This window comes from Corapipo altera, unplaced genomic scaffold (genome assembly GCF_003945725.1).
Source record: "Corapipo altera isolate COAL_440 unplaced genomic scaffold, ASM394572v1 0, whole genome shotgun sequence".
Taxonomy (NCBI): Eukaryota; Metazoa; Chordata; class Aves; order Passeriformes; family Pipridae; genus Corapipo; species Corapipo altera.
Genome location: NW_020884872.1, coordinates 62,147,980 through 62,169,746, shown reverse-complemented (window position 1 = coordinate 62,169,746; position 21,767 = coordinate 62,147,980). Strand labels below are relative to the sequence as shown.

The 21,767-nt window shown below is 35.5% G+C and overlaps 1 long non-coding RNA gene across 1 annotated transcript; it reads right to left on the bottom strand.

Moving 5' to 3' along the window:
- Nucleotides 1–9,376: 9,376 nt before the first annotated feature.
- LOC113942987 lies at nucleotides 9,377–14,953 on the bottom strand. Its single transcript, XR_003526142.1, has 3 exons — nucleotides 14,850–14,953; nucleotides 12,546–12,679; nucleotides 9,377–9,434 (listed from the first exon to the last, which is right to left on the bottom strand). It is a non-coding gene; the product is annotated as an uncharacterized LOC113942987 (long non-coding RNA).
- Nucleotides 14,954–21,767: the final 6,814 nt, after the last annotated feature.

Sequence of the window (21,767 nt, the reverse complement as noted above, 5' to 3'; positions counted from 1 at the left end):
AAGTGTGATCATTTAGGCTTTCTAATTCAGGAGTTTCTTTTTTTTTTTTTTTCCTTTTTTTTCTTATTATACATGGAATAAACATAAGCCTTATGTCACTGATAACAAGGTCAATGGACATGTGGGCACTTCAGATTTAAATGTCCTTTTTCGATGAAAGGAATTTTACAATGTATCTTGAAAAAGGGATAGTGGGAAGGAAAGAGTTATGCTTATGGAAGTCCATCCATCCAGTCTCTGCAAGGCTACCAGATCTATAAATAATGGAGAAAGGCCCTCAAGCTAGGGATGCCAAATTTAGTACCGTCTAATGAAAAGATAGGAGTAGAGTCCTGAAATCTTTTTTCAATTAACTTCAGCAGAAATGGGGACCTAGATTGAAATGTCCTCAAGAAGCCATTGGTAGACGTTTCTCTAACAATCTTTATAATTTTTGTACAAATAACTTCTTCAAGATCACAATTGAAATGTCTGTTCTTGCTATGCATTTTAAAACCTTATCTGTTTATTAAACTCAAGGTTTTTCAAGCTTTACTTAAAGTCAGTATAAGAAGGGCAGGGGAGAAACAAATCCTCATCATTACTTTTTAAAATTACTTAAAAGCTACTGACAGCTGAATAAAGAAATGTCTGGAAGGACCTTTGCAGAAGTCTGTCTACAAAGTAGATTGAAAAAGTGTTTTGTTTTAAATCCTAATCTCTTCTGTAGTCTCAAGAAGGCTAACACAAGAAGATTGCCACAGAAATGAGTGATATTTGTCACCAGACATCTGCTAAGACACAACCACAATATACTTTCCCTGATGGGTGGCATATAATGGAGGTTATCCAATGTAATGTTTAGTATGAAAACTGAAATCCAGTGTTAAGAGATTTTCTTACTGTAGTTCTTAATGAAAAGCACCTTCTGGATCAGTTATACCAGCAGGCTGACAGGAAATTAAGACTTGAAAGCAATAGTTTTTAATCCCCGTGATTCCCAGTTTTGTTGTATAGTAAATAAAGTACTGTGATGATAGCACCCAGTGACAGGGAGAACAACAGGGCACTGAAAATATTTGTGCTTAAGCCCATGACTGGTTATCCTGAAATCTCACAAACACAAATTCCTTGTCTGAGCTCAGTCCCACTTACTCTGTACTTTAGAGGCTGTACCACCGTGACAGTAAATGCAAAGTGATATACTCTCTAGTTTTTAATATCTTTTGGGGAGATTCAAACTAAAAGAGAGTAGGTTTAGATTAGATATTAGGAGGAAGTTCTTAGATGTGAGAGTGGTGAGACACTGGAACAGGTTGCCCAGAGAAGTTGTGGGTGCCCCATCCCTGGAAGTGTTCAAGGCCAGGCTGGATGTAGCTTTGAGCAACCTGGTCTAGGGGAATATGTCCCTGCCCATGGCAGGGGAGTTGGAACTAGATGATCTTTAAAGGTCCCTTCCAACCCCAACCATTCTATCATTCTATCAATCTATGTTAAAATCACTTCTACCTGTACCCACAATGATAGCTTGCAGGCAGGCTAGGGCAGTTTAAATCATGAGTCCCTGGTCCTGATGTTTCACTGCACCAGACACAAAAATCAAAAACACTTTTGTGCTGGTAGCGTGGGAGGTAAAAGATACAGTCCCTGTGATTATCAGGACTGGTATTTTTAATTTTCTTCTGTCTTTTTCTGCCTCCTTTGAAAAGAAATATACTACAAATAAAAATTAAAAGCTATGTAAAACAACATGCTATGGGCTTTTCTACTTACTACCTGTAAAGGTCCAGGTGGCCAATAACTGTTCTGTTACAAAGACCATCTGAGTTGTACAATGCTGCACTAGTGCATTCCAAAAAATGACCCTCTGTAGCCACACAGGTTTCACCAAATGAGTAATACAGTAAAAACTAACAAATATTCCCAAGTCTGATTTTGCAAACAAGGGAAAAGAAATGTGTGAAAGAAAGCAACAGTACTTCACAAAGTTGTGGCCCTTTCCCTTTTTTGCTTTTTCTTACTACTACCATGCAAAGAATTCAGTCGGTCTTCCTTAATGCTACAGTAAGTGCTAAGTACCAATAAAACATAGAAACAATCAAATGTTCTGGTATATACAGATACATTGTTTCAAAGAGGTTTGCAGATGAGAAAACATGAAGATGTGGTGCTTGGGGACATGGTTTAGTGGTGGACCTGACAGTGCTAGGTTAATGGTTTAACTCAATGACCTTAAAGGTGTTTTCAGCCTTAATAATCCTATGTTCCTATGAATGTTTTCTCTTTACACTTACACAAATATACATTTAATTGTAAATATTGTCTATTTTACCTTTATCTCTTTAAGAATTCTCACTGGACCTGAAAATACACAACAACACTAAAAAAGGTGGTGGGGTGGAAAGATTTGGGAAGTGTTTACAGTTTAGATACCTTCTGCTCTAAAATCACTGCTGTTCCAAAGGAGCTAATGAAGTACTGTAATTCCACTAGCTCAGTATGACAGCCATTACTCCCAGCTCCACAAACACAGCATTAAATCTGTGTGTATCCTTGGTGACTGTTATTAGTAGTGCTGGGTGCATTTCACTAGATATTTGGAATTCAGCTAAGAAAATTCTCAATAAGAAACAAGCCATAATAGAGCTAAAGATATTACAGTCACTCTCTTTCTCAGAAGAAGGGGGAGGAGGGAAGGAAACAATTCTTTCTGTCTAGAATTGATTGATTTTGATAATCAGAAAATTTCTAAAAGAGCAATTCCCATAGCAATATCCTCTCCCTTGACCTCACCAGCAGTGTGTAGTTTTCCTGCATGTTTAGTCATCTGCTGGTGGCTGGGAACAGCATTTCACATACAGTTTTACCCTTTAGAGCATTCATCTACCTCTTTCAGTAACTTAAGTCTAAAGTAAAGGCATTGCTTACACCTTGAAGGTCAACACTCAGTTGTTACCTACTCTGATCAACATAAATTCATGTCTGCAAGAAGTCAGGAAGCCTCCTGTATATTAATGTTGCTTACATTCCCACAAGGAAATATCTACTAGAAATGTCTGACACCCTTTGGTTTAGAGGAAGTCCAGAGACTGGACTCTGGTTTCAGCTGAACACCTGAAATTGAACAGAATTAATTAGTATTAACATGCCTTGAAGTTTTGGATCACTCTGTCTTGGTATCTAACTCGAACTTATTAATGTCTTTCAAGTAGCATGATCCTGGATAAAAGCAGGTAAGTAGAATCTACTTGCTTTATTTTTCCAGACATATTGACATATATTTGCCAGCATTTCATATAAAATAATGTATTTCTGTACCAGCACTCTTACTTACTATTATGCCAATATAACACTTTTTTTCAATAATAAAACAGATGTTTGATATTTTCTTAGTTACTTGGTGATCTCTTCTTAACTGACCTTCTGGTAATAATAAGTGTATCTTGGATGTGCCTTTATAGTGTTGCTGACACCACTTACTGTAACCAGTTACATATATGAGGCCATTCACAAACTTGTATTTATTGATAAATCTCTCTTGGCTGACAGTATTGTTCACACTGAATGTCCAAAGTGAGATTCTCAAGAATACACAGGGGCTTTTGTTCAACTGCTTGTGAATTCTGGCTAAAATTTTACATCTCTAGCAGCAGTGTGATTCCCTAAGCTCTGCAGTAGGCAGGATTATCACTGACGATGTACATTTAGACTCGAGGTGAGATGCAGTTGGCCCATTTCACTGCACAACATGCAATGTTAAGCCACAGCTGTTGTGTTAGTCCCTTGAAACTGATGTGACAACCCCTTAATTTTTTTCTTGAGAACCAGTCTTGGGAACCAGTCTTGATTCCTAGCAAAGTATAAAGGTGAACAAGATATTTTTTATTCATTCTACCTATATTTTATATCTAAATTCTTCAGCTTGAGCTGAGTTCATCCTGTTTTCCCTTATCTTCCCATACAATTGAATATAGTGCTAACAAAACAATAAATCTGCTGTGTAGTTTTCCTCTAAAAAACTTTTTCAATGGTATCTTATTCAGACCAGGCAATAGCCCTTGTCTTGGTCTGCTGATAACTCCAGATAAAACCATTCTGAAGAACAGTGCTTCCTCTTTGAAACTTCAAGCAAATTTGAAATGATGCGATCTTTTTACAGTTGCTTGAGCCTTCAGTTAAAAACAAAGATGAATAACAGCTCCAGACCTCTGCAGAGTCTACTTTGGTTTTGTTTTCACTTTTAAATATGTCAATGAAATTAATTCTGGCTCAAATAATGAGTTGGGGCCTTTCTGGTTGCTAGACACTGGGAGAAGACTTTTGAATAATTTTACCATAAAAGACCCTGGATTTTTTACCTTCCATGAACCCCCTTTATTTCCCATGATTTGAAACAAAATATTTGGCTAGACAGAGTGACAGTGTAACCCCGTATATCCCACTTATTTTATTATTTTCCTTTATGGTTTATTCAGGAGTTGGTTCTGCCTCCGGTGAAACATCATCAAAACTCAATTTGACTTCTGGGAAATGGGAATATATTTTTAAGTGGCTATTAATTCCAATGCTACTCATGCAATATAATTTCCAGGACAACTGGAATACCTTGTAACAACTACTTCTGCTTATGCATAAAATAAAATTAAAAAAATAAAATAAAACAAAGTGAATCCTAGTTCAGTAACTTTGATGTGAATAGGAAACATTTCCTGTGACAATAATGATACATCGATGGGTTTGGAATTTGTATGTCGATTTTTTCTTCTTAGATAGGGTATTAAGGAAAGAGTGTGTGTTTCCTTATAAATGGAGAGTACCAGATGTTCCCCTTTGGACTTTTACATGTAAACAAATGTCTTCCTTTTGCCCATGGTAGTTTTATTTATCTAGCTGATTTTGTGTTGCTCTTTTTATTTTTCTCAATTTTTTTCTGATAGTGATGGATAGAATTAGATAACTAGAATCCTGCAACTGGCATATCTTTAGATGAAATTCTCTAGAGAAAAATCAAAGGTAGATGTGAAGAAATGTTACATTTGACTCTGACCAGAGCCCTATGTAAACAGTTGTGGCTGATCAATACTGGTCCTATTAATTCTTATCCTGGACAGATGATCATTGTTTCTGTTCCTTCCCAAGAGCTAAATTACTTTGAAACAGCACAAAAACTACTCACAGGAGTAAGTTCAAAGACATAAGAAAATATTTTCTTCTACATTGTCAAGTATAACCCACAATTTCGCAAACTGAATAGAATTTGGCTTTATATTGCACTCCTCATCAGCTCCAAGAACCCTCAAATCAGTCTGACATTTTGAAATATGAGAAGCAAGGGTTGTACAGTAAGTGTGTAAGCCATTTCTCAGCAATGGTAACACACAAACCTACACAGCAGAACCTGTTTTGCTGGGTGATGAAAAAGCAGGGTAACTTTCCTTGTGGGATTCTGCACTTCCACCTGCATTGCTAACTAGCGATAGGCTGCAGGTGGTTCATTTAAACATTTCATTGAATGGCAGAACACATCCTTTACGCTGCAATGCCTACATTAAGCGTGAGTATTATGCCAGTGAGCGTGACAGAGGAACCATATTAAAGTAAATCTTTAGGTAAATAAAAAACAACTTGAGCCTCAGCTGGTGAACAGTGGCATTGCTTCACTACATCCAACACAATGCCGTCGTTTTCCACCAGCTGAAGATCCGGCTGTATTTTGACATTGACCCAAACCTCTTTCAAAATTGTGTTTAGTCATTAAGTTTTATACTTAAGTGTGCATTGCTATCAATTGTATTTAAATAGCTAATTTATCAGATCTTTAGGAGTTCTGCTTTGTGAAGAAGGAAAGATGTTTAGGTAGGATTTTCCTCTTACCTCAGCTCTCTAGTAAGCAGAGAAGAAAAGTAAGGAAGGGAAACTACATTCAGTTACAATTTCTTTTCTGCCTTTTCTTTTTTTTTAATTCGGAAATCAAAAAGTAGGGGGGAAAGTAGCACTGAACACACATTCAGAAAAAAAGCATAGTATCAGATTCTAGTGCCTACCTTACTATTATTTCTGCCTATCCTTATAAATATTCATCAGTGTTGTCAATGCATATTTAGAGGATTGCTTACAACCACAGAATCCAATCATGCCTGTAAGGATCACATGGTATTGCAGTTAGTGGAATTAATGTTCCTCTGAAAAAAAAGAGAGGCACATCTCTGCTCTGAATATTGTGATGATTTGGGCCTACATCTTTCTGGTAAAGGCTACCTTGCTTTTAGACAGTAGCTTGTGGCCAATCCATCTCCCTTCTAAACACCTGGAAGTCTATAACAGCAAAGAGATTCCAAATGGTACTCAACAGACAACGCAGATATATCCATGCATCTCTTTGAACTCCATCTTTCAAAAAAACCCCATTTCATTACTTTTCTGGGAAGAACACAGAAAGATACCACTTTCAGTATAAAGATGCAATAAGTTGACTTTGTCAGCTGCCAGACAGTTGTTCAGTTGCTCTTTAACAGGATGAGGACAAAAGAAGATGGAGATGCTCAGGGGTTGAGATAGGAAGATCACTTACCCACTACCTTCACAGACAAAACAGATCAAATTTGGGGAAACAAAACTTTTTGCCTGTTAAAAGTTAAGTAAGGAGCAAAGACAAAAACTAAAACAACTTTCTCCACACTACCTTCTTCCCAGGCTCAACCTCGCTGCTTCATTCTCAACTACTCTATCACTTTCTCTAATCCAAACAGGGCAGGAGGATGAGGAATACACTTTGCCTCTGCCTCTCCTTACTCCTCACACTGTTCCTCTACTCCAGCATGTGGGCACTCTAATGGGATAGAGTCCTTTAAAAACTTCTCCAGCATAAGTCCTTCCCACAGACTGCAGCTCTTCAAGAACTGTTCTAGCATGTGTTCTCTCCAGGGAGTATGGTGCACCAGGAACAGACTGATCCAGTGTGGGTCCCCCATGGGCTGCAGTTCTGGCAAGAAAATCTGCTCCAATCTTGGATTCACTTCACAGGCTGGTGTTTTCTTTAGAACATGTCCACCTGTTCTGGTATGGGGTCCCCCATAGGTTGCAGTGTGGATATTTACCCCCTTGTGGTCCTCCGTGAGCTCCGGAGGGACAACCTGATCCACCATGATCACAGAGGAACCTCTACACTGGTGCCTGCAAGTGTAGAGGAGGAGGAGTCCTCCTTTTTTCACCTTACTTTCTGCAGGGATACTTCTCACATGTTTTTCCTCATTTCTGACACTGCTGTGATGCATTTTTGCATCCATTTTCTCTGAGGAGTCACCATGTTGGCTGAGTGGGCCATCTGTGCCCTGCAGTGGGTTTATTTGAGCTGTCTGAAACTAGTTGTATCTGACATGGGCCATGTTCTGACCTCTCTTCACACAGACTAACTCTGTCACTACAACCACAGCACCTGTAGCACTGAAAGTGCACATAAACCTAGAAGAGAGAGAAAACTTATATTTCAGACAATAATACATTAATTTGATAAGGACAGAAAAGCTTGAAAGTCTGATGGGTAAAATTCATGAAGAAACTTCTATCCACATGATAAAGGAAAATATGCTTCCAAACTCAATTATTTGACCAATTTTTATAGCTGCTCAAATTATGCAAGAAAAATGCTTTCCAAACAGGTATTAACAATAGTTCCAGAAAAAAAAAAAAAAAAAGAGACATAGATACTAAAAGTGATTGAAATTACCTCATCAGACTTTAGACATCTGCAAACCATTCACCTACAGCTGAACTTTTCACTCTAGACACTCTTTATAATTCAAGGAGATTGTTTTAAGGTGAAATTCTGACCCAATACAGATAGCCACCTAAAGGTAGAATGGAGTCTTCCACTAAATATATTTATCTCTGACAATAAAGATAGCCTAGCTGCATATGTTTGGTCACATAAATTTCATCTTGAGTGTTTTATGATCAGATTTCTAGATATTGGGATGCTTAATAAAGACCATAAGCTTGACATGTTAAGACATGCTGAACAAGCAGTACTGCCTCTTCAGTATGAAATGCTGAATTAAGTCATAGGCTGGTGGTAATTAGAGAGTTAGAATGAGAAAGAATGAAAATCCAACCCTTGCTCCATAAATATTGCAAAAAATTTATATAAGCAGAACATTTGTTAAACGGATGAACTTAAGACCTGGTTTGAATACCAAACAGCCTATTGGTTAACAGATGGCTCTGGTGATATGGGTTCAGCTCCCTACAGCAGTGTGAAAACTCAGACAAGGTCTTCCAGGGGCACAGGTGCATTCTTTAACCAAAATATTCCTATGTAAAAACTGGAAAGGACAGAAGTGAGTGCAATATTTTATGTTAATAGTTTCCGGGAGGTTCAACCCAACAAAGATAATCTGAAAAGTCAGATGAATCAGTCTCAAACAGGCAATTCAGAGAGGAAAGTATCTTGGGTTTTGTCCTGGTTGTAGCCAGGAGGAGGCATGGCCAGGACCCAGAGGTTATTCTATATCACTTTATGTCATTGCTGGGGATGGGGAGAAGGAATTTTCTTCCAGGGAGAAGGGATTCTACTCCAGTTCAGTAAACGTGGTGGTGGGAGCTGTCCGGTACTGTCTATTGTTGGGAGGTTTCTGTGTAAATCATTCACCTTTCTTGTAGCTTCTGTCACTAATATTGTTGCTGTTATTGTATGTTTTCTTATCTCATTGCTGTTTCCAGTAAATTGTTCTTGTCTCAACCTGTGATCTTTGCCTTTTATGCCTTCAATTCCTCTCTGCAGCACGTTGCATGGGAGAGGGGAGAGGGGAGCTGGAGGGAGTACTAAATTGAAGAATACCATTCCCAAACCATGAAATTTTTACTTTCTTACAGAGCTGAGATATAAACCAGAGCCTTACCTGTTTAGTGCTCCCTAGATCTATGCAGTTTTGAGTAGACATTTAAGGTTCTTAAGCTACTTTAAAACAATGTAGAGACTTATAGTCTTAGGTAACAGGTTATGAATGTTTAGGTTGTAGTTCTGCAAATAGCATTTAAGCTTTTTGGCATGTATCTTCTAATTTCTGATATGAAGATGTGTTAGAACTTTTCTGCCTATATATATTTCTATTTTATATCATACATATTTTTAATGGAAACTTTGAAATTAAATAAGGTGAGGAATATCTGAGAAATTAGGGTTTCTATCAAACAAAATTTGAGGGTTCTTAATAGAGGAAAGTATACTTGTCTGTCTAGTATTAAACTGTATTTGAATAAAGGAATCCAAATAAATGATATTACTGTACACTTTCCTGAAATATATTTCACAAGGAGATATGTGTAGGTCTTCACCTTTTCAGTATGATGTGCATTGACAAGATGAAGACCTGGGTACCATTCTGTGCACCCTGTGCATTCGTGTTCCCCAGGTTGCTGCTTCCTTACTTCTTCATGTGGCCAGTAGCTAAGCAGACCTGTAAACAGAGATTCAAGAGGGTTTAGCAAGCCATGATAATATGCCAACCTCAGCATGTCAAATGTGGTATATAACTCAGAGTTTACCCTTATACGTATTGCTTCTGCTGTGGTCATAATTTATAATTTTTACAGTACTCAAAAGAGTGTTCCTAGGCAAGGAGTAATTCAGCAACCCAGTCGTTTCATTAGTGCGGAGTCAGGCTGTTGTGTTCAACACAGTTTACCTTGTACTTGCAACATTCTGTAGTTCTTTGGGCAGAATGAATGCTCAAATGTACAAAATGAAATGTGTTACCTTTTAAAAAAATTGTTTCCATAACTACTCACTGTGAACAGACTTAACTCTTATAAAAAACTAACAAAATGTCCTAATCTCTAAAGCAAGACAACTCTAACCACCCATGTCAGTAACATTTATAAACTATTTGCCAATTTGTTGCTAACCAGTCCAGTAAAGGAGCAGGAATCACTCCTTACAAATTACAGTGATTACTAGACCTTTGTTACATTCATAAAAATGCATGTCAAGCTTAAGATATTTTGTATGCAGAAATCTCATCATTCCCTTTTGCAAATACATTTTCCCCTCAAAGCTGGACTCACAGCTGTTCAGCAGAGCCTAAAGTCTGTATAACTGTAGAAACTTCCACTTTCTATTCTGGGTTTGCATTGCTTTGTTTGAAGACTTTGTTTTGTACTTATTTTAAAACTTTTCCCACTTATTTTTGTAACTTTTATTGGTAGTATCTTCAAAAACTTTACTCTCCCAACCTGCCCTTTACAGTGTTCTAAATATAAATGTAGAAACAAAGAAACGCATATTAATAAGTAAAGAAGCACAGGTGTGCCTTGCAGACAGTAAGTTTTTTAAAGTCCTTCCTGAATTCTTGAATCATTATCCCTGCATAATTTATACTCTGTTACTGTGTGCAAACACTGAACATGGCCCACAAAGAAGAGATGTGAGTCAGTTCAAAAGATAGACCTTGTATTTTCACAATAGAGGGCATCAGTTATTTATTCATGTATCAAATAATTATTAAAATTTTTGTCCATACTTTCTAATCAATGGACTGTGACAGAAAGTCAGAAGGTATGTAGTTCATTATTGCCTTTCTATCTCTCTTGCTCAGAGCCAGAGACGTTGATACTATACTGGTTGAGCATTGAGTCCTCTTCATTATCATTATCATCCCGTGATTTTAAGACTTTCTCTATGGAGTAAAAAAGAAGGAAGGATACCTGTCACGAACCTGCCAGATTTGTGTACTGCAGGAAAATAAAGGGAAAATGAGTTCTTTTTGCTAATTGCATTGACTAAAAGCACAGTATAATATACAGACCGGTCCTGAGTACAGGCATGTTGTATGAAGACGTATTTTAAAAGACTGCTTCAGACAAGTGACAAAAAACCCAGAGACCTTTGGATTCACACTAGCTTTATTCTGCTTCCCACAAAGGGAATATGCCCACATTGGGCATAATATCTGAACTTTATTCTCCAAAGTCATTAGATACATAATATACTGAAATTGTAGTATATTTTCTCCTCCCTGAGTAATATTTTGGGAGGTTTTCTCTTTTTCTTCCTTGAAGAGTAATGAACTCTTTAAATAGACCTACCTACCTCTCCCCCCACCCCTTAAATAGTGTGATGAGATATCCTTATCTACCAGATAAATGTCCATAAAGCTGCTCAGTTACTCCCATCCTCAAGAGGACATTTGGAAATGGTTGTGTCTGGCATGGGATAGCCCTGGCCTCTCCTCACAGGAGCAACATCACTCTTACTCCCCACAAATCTGACCATGTATATTTAACACACTGAGCAATACGAAATTTCTTTTTTCATTATGAAAACCGGAAGCAAAAACTAATGAAAATACTTGACTTGAAAGAAAGGATTTTGTCAAGTTTTCACATAGGCACTAAAGATCACTGATGTCAGTTTTGTCAAATGGAAATATTTTATTTAATCTGTAGCACAACATTTGGGTTTGCGTTTTTTTGGTCTCTACCTACTTACCTATTTATCTGGTGCAATTTTAAGCCAATATTTAGAAACATAAAAAAAATTAAAAATGTGATATTTAAAAGTTGAAAATGTTGAGATTTTTAACAAAATTGATTTGAAGTATTGCATTTTAGAAATTTCAAAATTAAATCTGTATTATTTTCTTCTCTTTTACCGTTTTTATCCCAGACTATATCAAAGTGTAAGGGGAATTTTATAAAGATTTTTCCCCTCTGTTACATAGAAATGACTCATTCTCTGTTTTTCAAAGTAGCTAACATTTAAGTATCTGTTTGAAGTCCATATTATGAAATTGCCTTACAGCTAGAGAGAATCATTTTCACCTGAAAGCTGAGAGTGTTATCTGTGAGGAAGCTAGAGAGGTTACTACTGAATATAATTCAGTTTCTCAGAATTTTAGTTTTGGTGAATCAGCATTTCTGCTTAAGTTTTTTTCTGTAAAAAGGTGTTCAGCTAATTTTGTTGTTAAGTCATGTCATGTCATATCATTGCTACAACTTCATTGACCCTACTTGGTAAAGCTGTGGCTTCAGAGGGGTCAGATATGCATCTTAAGCATGTTTTTTTCCCAAATGTGGTTTTATATTTCTGATTCTAAACTTTGACTTTACCAAATTGACTATAGTCATGACCAATTAGAGTTGATGGTACAGGCATACACATTTAGCATATTTTTTATTTCTGAAATATCTTTTAAAATCTTGATCTTGTTTCTAGTTTAAACCCATTTTTCTTGGCAAAAAAATTTTGTCGGAACTCGTGATTTAGAATACTTGTTCATTTCTGTCATCTCACTTTGAAGTTTTATCTTTATCCTGTGAAATCTATCTATGAGATACAAAATATATCTCATCCAGCTTTTCTTTATCCACTCCTCTTCTACTTCATTTAGGTGATCAACACATTAGAATTAAGGAGAGAGTAGAATTACATATAACAGTATAGGAGCATTCAATTAATTTGTTTAAACTTTTGAATGCATAGATACATATTTACTTTTTTCTGATGATTTTCACTGTAGTAGCCTGAAATGCATGCCTTTAATAATTATTAACTGTTTTTCAGCTGTTACCTGTTCTGGGATGGAATAGCAATGAGCATTACAGCTCTTCCTAGTGGGCTTAGGGAAGCCTGCTCGCAATATGAATAAGTCATCAACAGTCCACTGCAGGTATAGCCAAAATACTTTGTCAGGTCGATAGTTTCCTAAATGCAAACCAAATTATTTTATGTGTGGTTAGTTACACAGTATATTTCTACGTTTACTTGTATTGCTATGGTGCATTTAGCTGACTAATGGCTCAAGAATTTTATTTGCTACTTTCATCCAAAGCACCTGCTCAAGGATTTGAATAATATAAATAATTTCTATGGAATTAACAAAGGAAAAAAAAATCCCAAAACAATTTCAACCACACAAAATTCAATACTTACTAAAAAACACACCACGATTGTTTAATAAAATCACTATAAAGATCTGGCCAGAAGACCAGTCATTAGGGAGAGCAGGACATATTGATGTACAATTCTCAGTGACACTTCAAGACAGATTTGCTGAGGTGAAGGTAAGGTTCTGGGGCTGTAGTCAACCTATCAACACGTCCTTGGGCAGTATGCTAAGATGTGACATGGCAGTAACCTTACAGCTGAACAGTTGTGCTGACCATATTGAAGCTGGATCCATTCGGATGTTATCAATGGAGAGATACCGTGGGATGGTTTGCCTCAGTCCCAAAATGATAAAATTTAAGCATATTTTTAAGTCTTTTGCCTTGATTAAGGTCTATGTTATTCTGTGACAGGGTAGAATATTAGCTGTTTATTAACACATGTTAAAAGATAGACTAGTATAAACTATTATTTGTAAATCTCTAACTTCTTAAAATTTATACCAAATGAAAAACTTTAATCTTCTCATTTTCAGTCTTGATGTTTCTTCTGCGTGATAACTTATACATAAACAATTTTATGTAGTGGTAATCAAAAATGGAAAGGAATTCAGTACCAGGACATCTTGCACAAGAACATTGACTGGGGTTGTAGAAAAAAATGTGAAAAAAATATACATTTCTTGAGAAATGAGAAAATATGAGTTCCTACAGTAGCTCAAATAAAATATACACGAAATATTATTATGACACAGCTTGCTGTACAAATGTACGTCTGTATTCACACACAGTCAATACCACAAAAATACCCTGTCATCAGAAGATAGAATTTTATGATTGTTTTATGACTCTTAATTGAAAGCTATCTATGTAAAAATAGTAAACTAAGTATACCAAAATCATTACAGTATCAAGTGGAGAAGTAGAACAAAGGGTGTAAGTCCTCTGCGTGATCCTCTACCCAAAATGCTTAATGCTGCCATAATACTCCATCTGTTTACAGTGACAATCATGTTAGATTGACACAATTGGAAAAGGCAGTGAAAGTTATGTGGCTCAGCTGGCATAAATTAAAATAGCTGACTTGATCTTAGTTCTTTGATATAAATTAATTAAACTTTATGATTCATACTGGAGGAAAAGTATTTTCTTCAAAAAAACTTCAGCGTACTGCAAAGGGTCTCATGTGGAAGCAAGCTGACTTGACCAGAGAGCCGTTGACATATATCAGTATAAAAGAAGTTGTCAAATTTAGTGAATGCCTTCAAAAGTAACAGTCAGTCATCCCCTCTATGTAGCCTGGACTCAGCCACAAAATAACAGAGGTTATCACATAAAATAAAGAGTTATTTTTGGTTTGTCTTCTTTATTGAGTACTTTTGAAAGTAGAGAAACCCCAGAGCCCAGTCAGCTGATAGAGAAAATTAGTTTTCTCAATTTATTTGAAAAACATACACTTTACAGTTTTCAAGGTGTGTTTTCAGAATGACCAAAGATTTAAGAGTTAACCAACATTTATCTGAGGTGACCTTTCCAGAGCATTCTCAAAAAAATAAATTTGCTGATTTTTTCCTTAAATGATTGTCCTTATTCAGCACTGTTGTAGTCCTGTAAAAAGTAAGAGCAGACTAGAAAATGTTCTGATCTTGAGTTGCATTTAAAAGAATAATCTCAGTGAACACAACAGAAAATTTATTATTTGTTTGAATCAGGAATATAAAATCAATCCTTCATTTATTATCCCATATACCTGCTTCTGTAACAGAAAATCACTCATGACTCCAAAGCTTCCCTACTATTTACTGTTCTAACAAAATCTACTTTTTATTTTGATAGGAGGTATCACTGTACCTGTACAGAAGGGAACCCATAACTGAATTGTTATGTGTACTGTTATCAGTCTAGGTCAAATAGATACCAATTGGGGATATTTGTGTGGAGGCAATCATAAGAACTAGCTTAAATCATTTAACAGCATTCTATCCTACCTACTCCTCAGGGTCCACTCCACTTCTTTACATCTTCATTGCTGAGAATTAATCCCTGTTTTCCTTTCCTTTTCCTTTGAATAGATAATGCTTTGGATAAAACATCACAAGATGGCTAGCTTTTACAAAACGCATCCCTAAATGAGTAAAGTAACCTCCTCTGAAAAGGACAGCAGAATTTTGATAAATGAACACTGGAGAGAAGTTTTCTAAAAAATATAGTTCACTGTTGGACTATTGGGAGCAGACTTAGACCACAATACTTCTAAAATTATGTTTTATTATTCATTATTGGTATAATAGGTCTTATGTATAAAGCCTAAAAACATACTAATTTTTAAAAAAATTACGATGTTGTTTTCAATGCAGATCTAGTTTCTAAAATTCTTTGAAAAAATTTCTATGTAAGCAGCTAGACAAGGGATTTCTTCATTTTATTTCTTTTTAACATTTCCAGTTTATACTCATTTTTCCCTGTCCTAATGCATATATTTTAAACTCTTTGATGTTATGTCTATTTTCACCCAAAATAGTGCAGCCTTCTGAGAAGTATAACTGATAGGGCAGGATGCAACTGCTTGAACTGTAATCAGTACAAAATGAATTGACCATATTACATTAAATCTTGGTTCATCAGCTAGCATCAGCCCTAAGGTTTTCTCACTGATGTATGAGAAATTATGAAATCTCTTGGATTCTTTAACCCTTTGCATTCCAGAATTCTAGCTGATATCATCAGCTAGAAAGTTTTCATGATGTTTGCTTGAGGAAGCTGCTTTTCAGTATGTTTCTACCTAAATAAAACTCCTCACTGTGGGATATTAGAAATGCATTTTACTTTTCTACTTGCAATTCATATGGCTTTATTCAATTTCTCGTTCTTGAAATTGTATATCCAATATGTTGTCTGGTTGTACTTTGGTATTTAATTCCCTACAGACTAAAGAACTAAACTAGTTGTCTGCCAATTTTCTGACTGAAAAGTTAAAAGTTTAAATGTTAAGACTACTGAACTTCAGAGATACTTTAACTTAATTGAAACAAAATTTCAGGACTTAGTTCCAGGTCATTAGGTTTCAAAGTATATAAAATGCCTCTATGATTTTATGGATAAATTTATATGCACCTATTTTTCTTAGTCTTCCCTATACACACATTTAAACATACACACAAAATCATTATCCTATCAGTACCATATTTTGACTTTCTGTTTTAATGAGAATATTATCTCTTTTGAATCTCTATTTTGGAATCCTATTAATACAATAAGAACTCCTATAACAAAGACATTTATCTACTCCACAGTGTTTTGCATTGATTTATAGCATGTACTGTATCACATAAGCCTGTGCTAAGATTACGTAGGCCAAAGCAAGAACATATAGACTGCCTCTAACCTGGTTTAAAGGCAGCTTATGACAACTAAGCATACCGTAAAAAACAAGTTACTACATGGCCTACTTATGGGAAAAAGAGTTATATCTATCTGCATTTTCGCAGTAATCTATCTTTTGCTCTCATTTAAGTTTCATAAAAACCGTTATGCTTACAAGATTTTCCTTTGAATTTGAAACAAAAAAGGAATAGCAATACACCTCTGTCATAATGTAATATTTGCATTATGTCTCTACTTAAATTTTATGTCCTATGATTAAAAACTGTAACAGCGCAAACACGTATAAACTATGAATCACAGAAAGGGTAAAATTGGAAGGGTCCACAGGAGGTCATCTAGTCCAATCGTCTTGCTCAAGCAGGGTCCCAGAAAACAAAATAATTTTAATCCCTTTTAATTGGTGGAAATTGAAAAAAAAAGAAGAAGAAAGGGATTAGTCTACTCTTATTTTTAAGTTTAAGTATAAATTGATCATCCAAATCCCTCAGCAAGTGTGCTGGAACTCCAGTTCTCTTTCACCTCCATAAACTGAAGTATTATAGAAGAAGTAAATATCATCAACTACTTCTATCAACATAAAGAAAGCTTGTATTAGAACATGACTCTATGCCATGACCAACAACTTTGCAGACAGCTCTAGGGACTGAGAAAGAAGTTGGTTATCTTGATTGTCAGTGGATTGGTAGACAGGAGACAAGTTCCTGTTCCCACTTGTGAGCACACATGGGCATTGCCCAAGTAGCTCCCTAGGGAAGAAGGAGACACCAAAGAAATCTATGCCCCTACATGTCCCTGCAGTCAGAGTAATTAGGTAGGTCGTAAACCTGTATAGGACAGATGAGTTTCACAATGTTAAAGGATAGGTAAAGGTAGATAAATTAAGCCTGGATTTAGGTGAAGTGTATCTAGTGCTTAGAAACAAAGCAAATTAATGCAGTCATTGAATGGAAATATGAAGTGTTTTCAGAACTTGTGCTCACCAAAGGGAAAATTTCCCTCGTAACCTAAGCAATGGGCCTGTAGTATTCATCAGCACTGGCTCTTTTTCACATGCTACATTGTATTTTTTTGAATTAATAAAGTAGAAAAAGTAGGTCACAGAGTGAAACATTTGCACAGAAAAAAATGTCATGTAAGTAACGGGAGATTTTTTGCTATAGTCTGAGGTCAGCATGCATCTTGCTGAAACAGCTCAGAGTGTTTTATAACCGCTCTTTTACCTGGCTTATTTCTATTTTACAATTATATCAGCGTATTGCATTGATATAATAATGATTCTTGAACAGCTTTTGTACCTCTAAGCATCGTATACCTGTCCAAGGTTTCCACTTACAGGGAATCTTAATTATTCTATGAAATTAACAAAGATCTAAGTTATCTTATCCAGTGAAAGTTCAATATCACTTGCAAAGCAGATCCTGGCAGCATCAATTTGCAAAACTCAAGTAGTGCAAAATCAGCTTCCGTTATATCTTCCAGGATAGATAAAGCAACAGTTAACACATTGAAAAGATTAAGTGAGTGTATTGGCCAACTTTCAGTAATTACAAGTACTTGGAAAAAAAAAAGAGGAAAAAAAGCACCACAAAATGAACACGATCTCCTTAACTAAGGAATATTTTTCTGGGTCAGGCAATGCTGAACTAAGTATAACAATGTATAAGCTAAGGACTCATCTATCTATAAGTTTACTAGTGTCTATTTTGCCAGAAGATATTTTTCATCATATAGGTATAGAATACATAATTTTATTTTTAAATAAACTCTAACTAGAAAATAAACTGACTACAATGTTGAATGGCTGTACTGATTAAAAGCTACCATTCTGAATTACACTTCTGTGTAAAGGGAATATGAAGGTGAAGCTTCCATATTGATTCTAATACAGAATTCTTGGAAGCAGAATTTAAGCCATGTGCTAATCCTGCATCACTGTAACAAGGTAAAATATGTCAGACCTGCAAAGAACAAAACCAAAAAAAAAAGCAAGTCTCTAGTAATTTCCTTACCTAGAAGATGGTTTAAAAGACTGTGACACAAGAAAATGTATATAAAATGTTAAAAATGCTACAATGGAGAGGAAAAAAATATAGGCAGATATCTCATAAACAGGATAATTTCTTCTAGTTGCTGTAGGATGCTATAGCTGTATGGTAACAAGGCATTTTTGCAATCTACTTTTCCTTAACAATTTTAGGTGGCAGATAGATTCTCTGTTTGAACATTTATGCTCTTTAGGGGTATTGCCTGACTCTGTCGTTGATAGGAGCTATAAACACCCAGTGTGATGATTAATGTTATGATGTGCCAACAGTACCTGTTTATATGGAGACGTTACAATATTTTGTACCCTATTCCTTTAAGGATAATTTGCATAAAAGTTTTTGAGAACCTAATAGAAGTGAGATGCATACATCAAGGAAGTTTAGGATAAGACAAATGGTCAGTTATTTGAACCAGAGTGTTAAAATAGTTGGACATGAGGCAAACTTCTTTCTTGCTTAGAAAGGAACTTAAGTAAGAACTTGATGGTACTTTAAGACAAAGATGTGTTACAGATGTATTTAGCCAAACACAACGTATGTCATATACTTTATGAAATACTAATTAAAAAGCAGTATTAAGAGTGGATACCTTGGAGAATCTTTTACTTTCTAGATTTATTCATTCCAACTTGAATCTGTGTTTTGCTAGTATTCTTAGTTCACAGACTACAAGGCCTTATGAGGAATTTTTGCTTCTAGGTACTGTTTTATTAGAATAGAAGGATTATTTCACTGAAAGTCTGAAGCCAAAGGCTAAGACAAGATACACTAAAATGCAACAGTTGTAAAGGAAATACAGGAAACCATAACAATCATCAAACTCGAACACTGTTTAGAGTTGTTTGATGATTGTCAAGTTTGTATCTTGAGTATCATGAACAAGAACTAGAAAGAAGAACTGAAGGAATGAAGATTAAGTTTTGTAGATCTTCAGAAGAAAAAAAATACAAGTATGAGAGAAAAATTTCAAGCTATCCACTTAAAAACTCAAACAAAAGTAACTTAGAAATATTGAAAAAAATCTCAAATTTAGAATATTTTATATACTATGTGACAGATAAGGGGAAGGACATGAAAGATTTTATTTTCATGTATAAAAACAGGACACAAAAATCTCTGAAGTACTGTTCTGGGTATAGGAAGGGAAAGGAGATGCAATTGCTGAGACTAAAGGAAGGGATTTTGTCATGACAAATAGTTACTGTGAATCTGAAAAACAAACTTGGCCTTGAACATATATAGAAAAAGGCATAAACAGGACCTTAAATCAAAAGGATCTGCAAAATCCTTTTGCAGATTTGTAGACTGAGTTTTGACGTGAAGATCTCAATAGAGGCAAATGGTTTTCTTTCAGTGGCTGACACATGTTAATACAGCATCCCCTGATCTGCACCTTATGTCTTTGTCCATATAAGTTCAGGAGTCTCCTGGATCATACAATTTTACAGCTGGGAAGGCTGTTTTTTATTTAATTTCCCAGACTCTGAAATAGCAGTAGAGCTACTGAAGTCCATAGTACAACAGCAGAGACCCTTTCTGTCCTCTTCAGTCTGGCAGCTGAGATTAGCAAAAGTGTGGCAGGAGCTGTACTGTCAAGCTATTCTTTTCTTTGCACAAAAAAGAAATAGCAAAAAAACTGTTATAAAAGCTAACACCTTTTTTCCTCCCTTCTTCCCCTCATAAATCCATCATAGGACTGTTCATGTTTCTGTTCTTTGTGACAAAACAAAAAGAGAAGTAAGCTTTCATTTTTAAAATCTAACTATTAGTCGTTACTATTTTAAAATATGCTAAAAATTAATAAGTTGAGCATTATTATTAGCTTAAAACAAAAGAATTAAACAAAGACTAAAAATTTAGAATTTTAATTTATTTTGAATTGTAAGTCTGAGGAGAAATCAAAAGAAATCTTTAAAGAAGAATGCATTAAAGGATAAAAATGTTTAATCTAAAAGCACTGAAGCATAACATCTATTGTACAGTCATTTTTTTTTTTTCTTTGTGAAAGAGAGTTAATTGAAATATGCAACAAGAAGTTGGTGGTTTTGTAGCTGTTCTTCTGGCAATGGAAATATTACTGCAAGGAAGATGAACATGATGAAGTGTTGTTACAACGAGAGAGGGGTCACCACCATGTGCTGCTGCACTCAAGAACAACAGCTAAGGAACTTCTCTGATGGAAAAGAAGTGGGAAAATTACAGAGAGAAAAGGGTGAGTCAAAGGCAAAAAGAAAGTGCAGAGAGTTGTGAGAAAATGTATGCAGAGAGAAAATTAGAGACAGGAGAAAAAGGTCTGAAAGAGCAGAAGACCAGCCAAGGCTGCAGATGTGAGATTCAATCTAGTTCAAGAAGAGAATTGTGTTGGTAGGAGAATGAGAGGACAGATTTGTACTGGAAGATGTCAGTCAGGTCACAGGACTTACTTCACACAGAAAATGTATTCTTGATTACATATACAAAGTATCTGTTGCTCTGGGTCAAAGTATTTTACTGATAACCGACCATTTTGTAGGAATACGGTAATGTTTTGAACATCAATATTTGAATTGACACCTTCTTTGGACATTTTTGTTTGACTATGTATCCTCCCTGTGAGATAGATAGGTCTATTGGACACTTTATCAATCTACTGTAATAGTAATGGGAAGACAGGAACAATTTAAAATCCTTAGTTTGAAAAACATTGAACTAGGGATTTAATACTGATATTCTGTTCTAGTGTTCTTAGTGGAGAATCTAAGCCTCCCTAATTAATCAGTTCCAAATAAGAATAATCAAATAACTCAAAACTCAAACGAAAATCTACATGAAAATTGATTACACAAAATGTCAAACAAATATTTACAGAATTACTTCTGCTAGAGCTGACAGAAATGTCTTGAATGGTGAAATTCTCCATGAAAAATGTGTCTTCCAGTAAATATTTCTTTCAATAAAATAATGTAGTATATAAAAAATTTTGAAGAAATCGTTTGAAAAAAATTCTTTTTGTTGAAGATGGAAATTTTAATTTATTTTTCCAATTAAAAATATTTTTACTGCAGTTCTCATAGCATTTCTTATTGTTGAATATAGTAATAGTAATTACAACAATAATAATAAATAATGCCTTTTACTTTGCGAGGCTGGGAGTTCATTCTTTCCTCTTTACATTGGTTTCTTAACACACAAGACATATGAGGTCACAGCATGTAGCTGTGCTTATGTTCCATTCCAAGTGCAGTCACACCAGCACTTGTAGCCTGCTGGTGAGTTTCAGCTGCGTTTCAAAAACACCTTGAGTGCCCCTAATGTACAAAATAGGATACCATGAGAAGGAAAGACTGTGACTAAACTATTCACAATTTTGCCTCTAGGATATTCATAGTTTCTCATACAGTTTCTGCAATCTCTACCAAAATCAATTTAAGATGAGAGAACCACACATGCTATGGGAGGTCTTTTCCTACCTACATGCAGCATTTCCATGAGTACTAA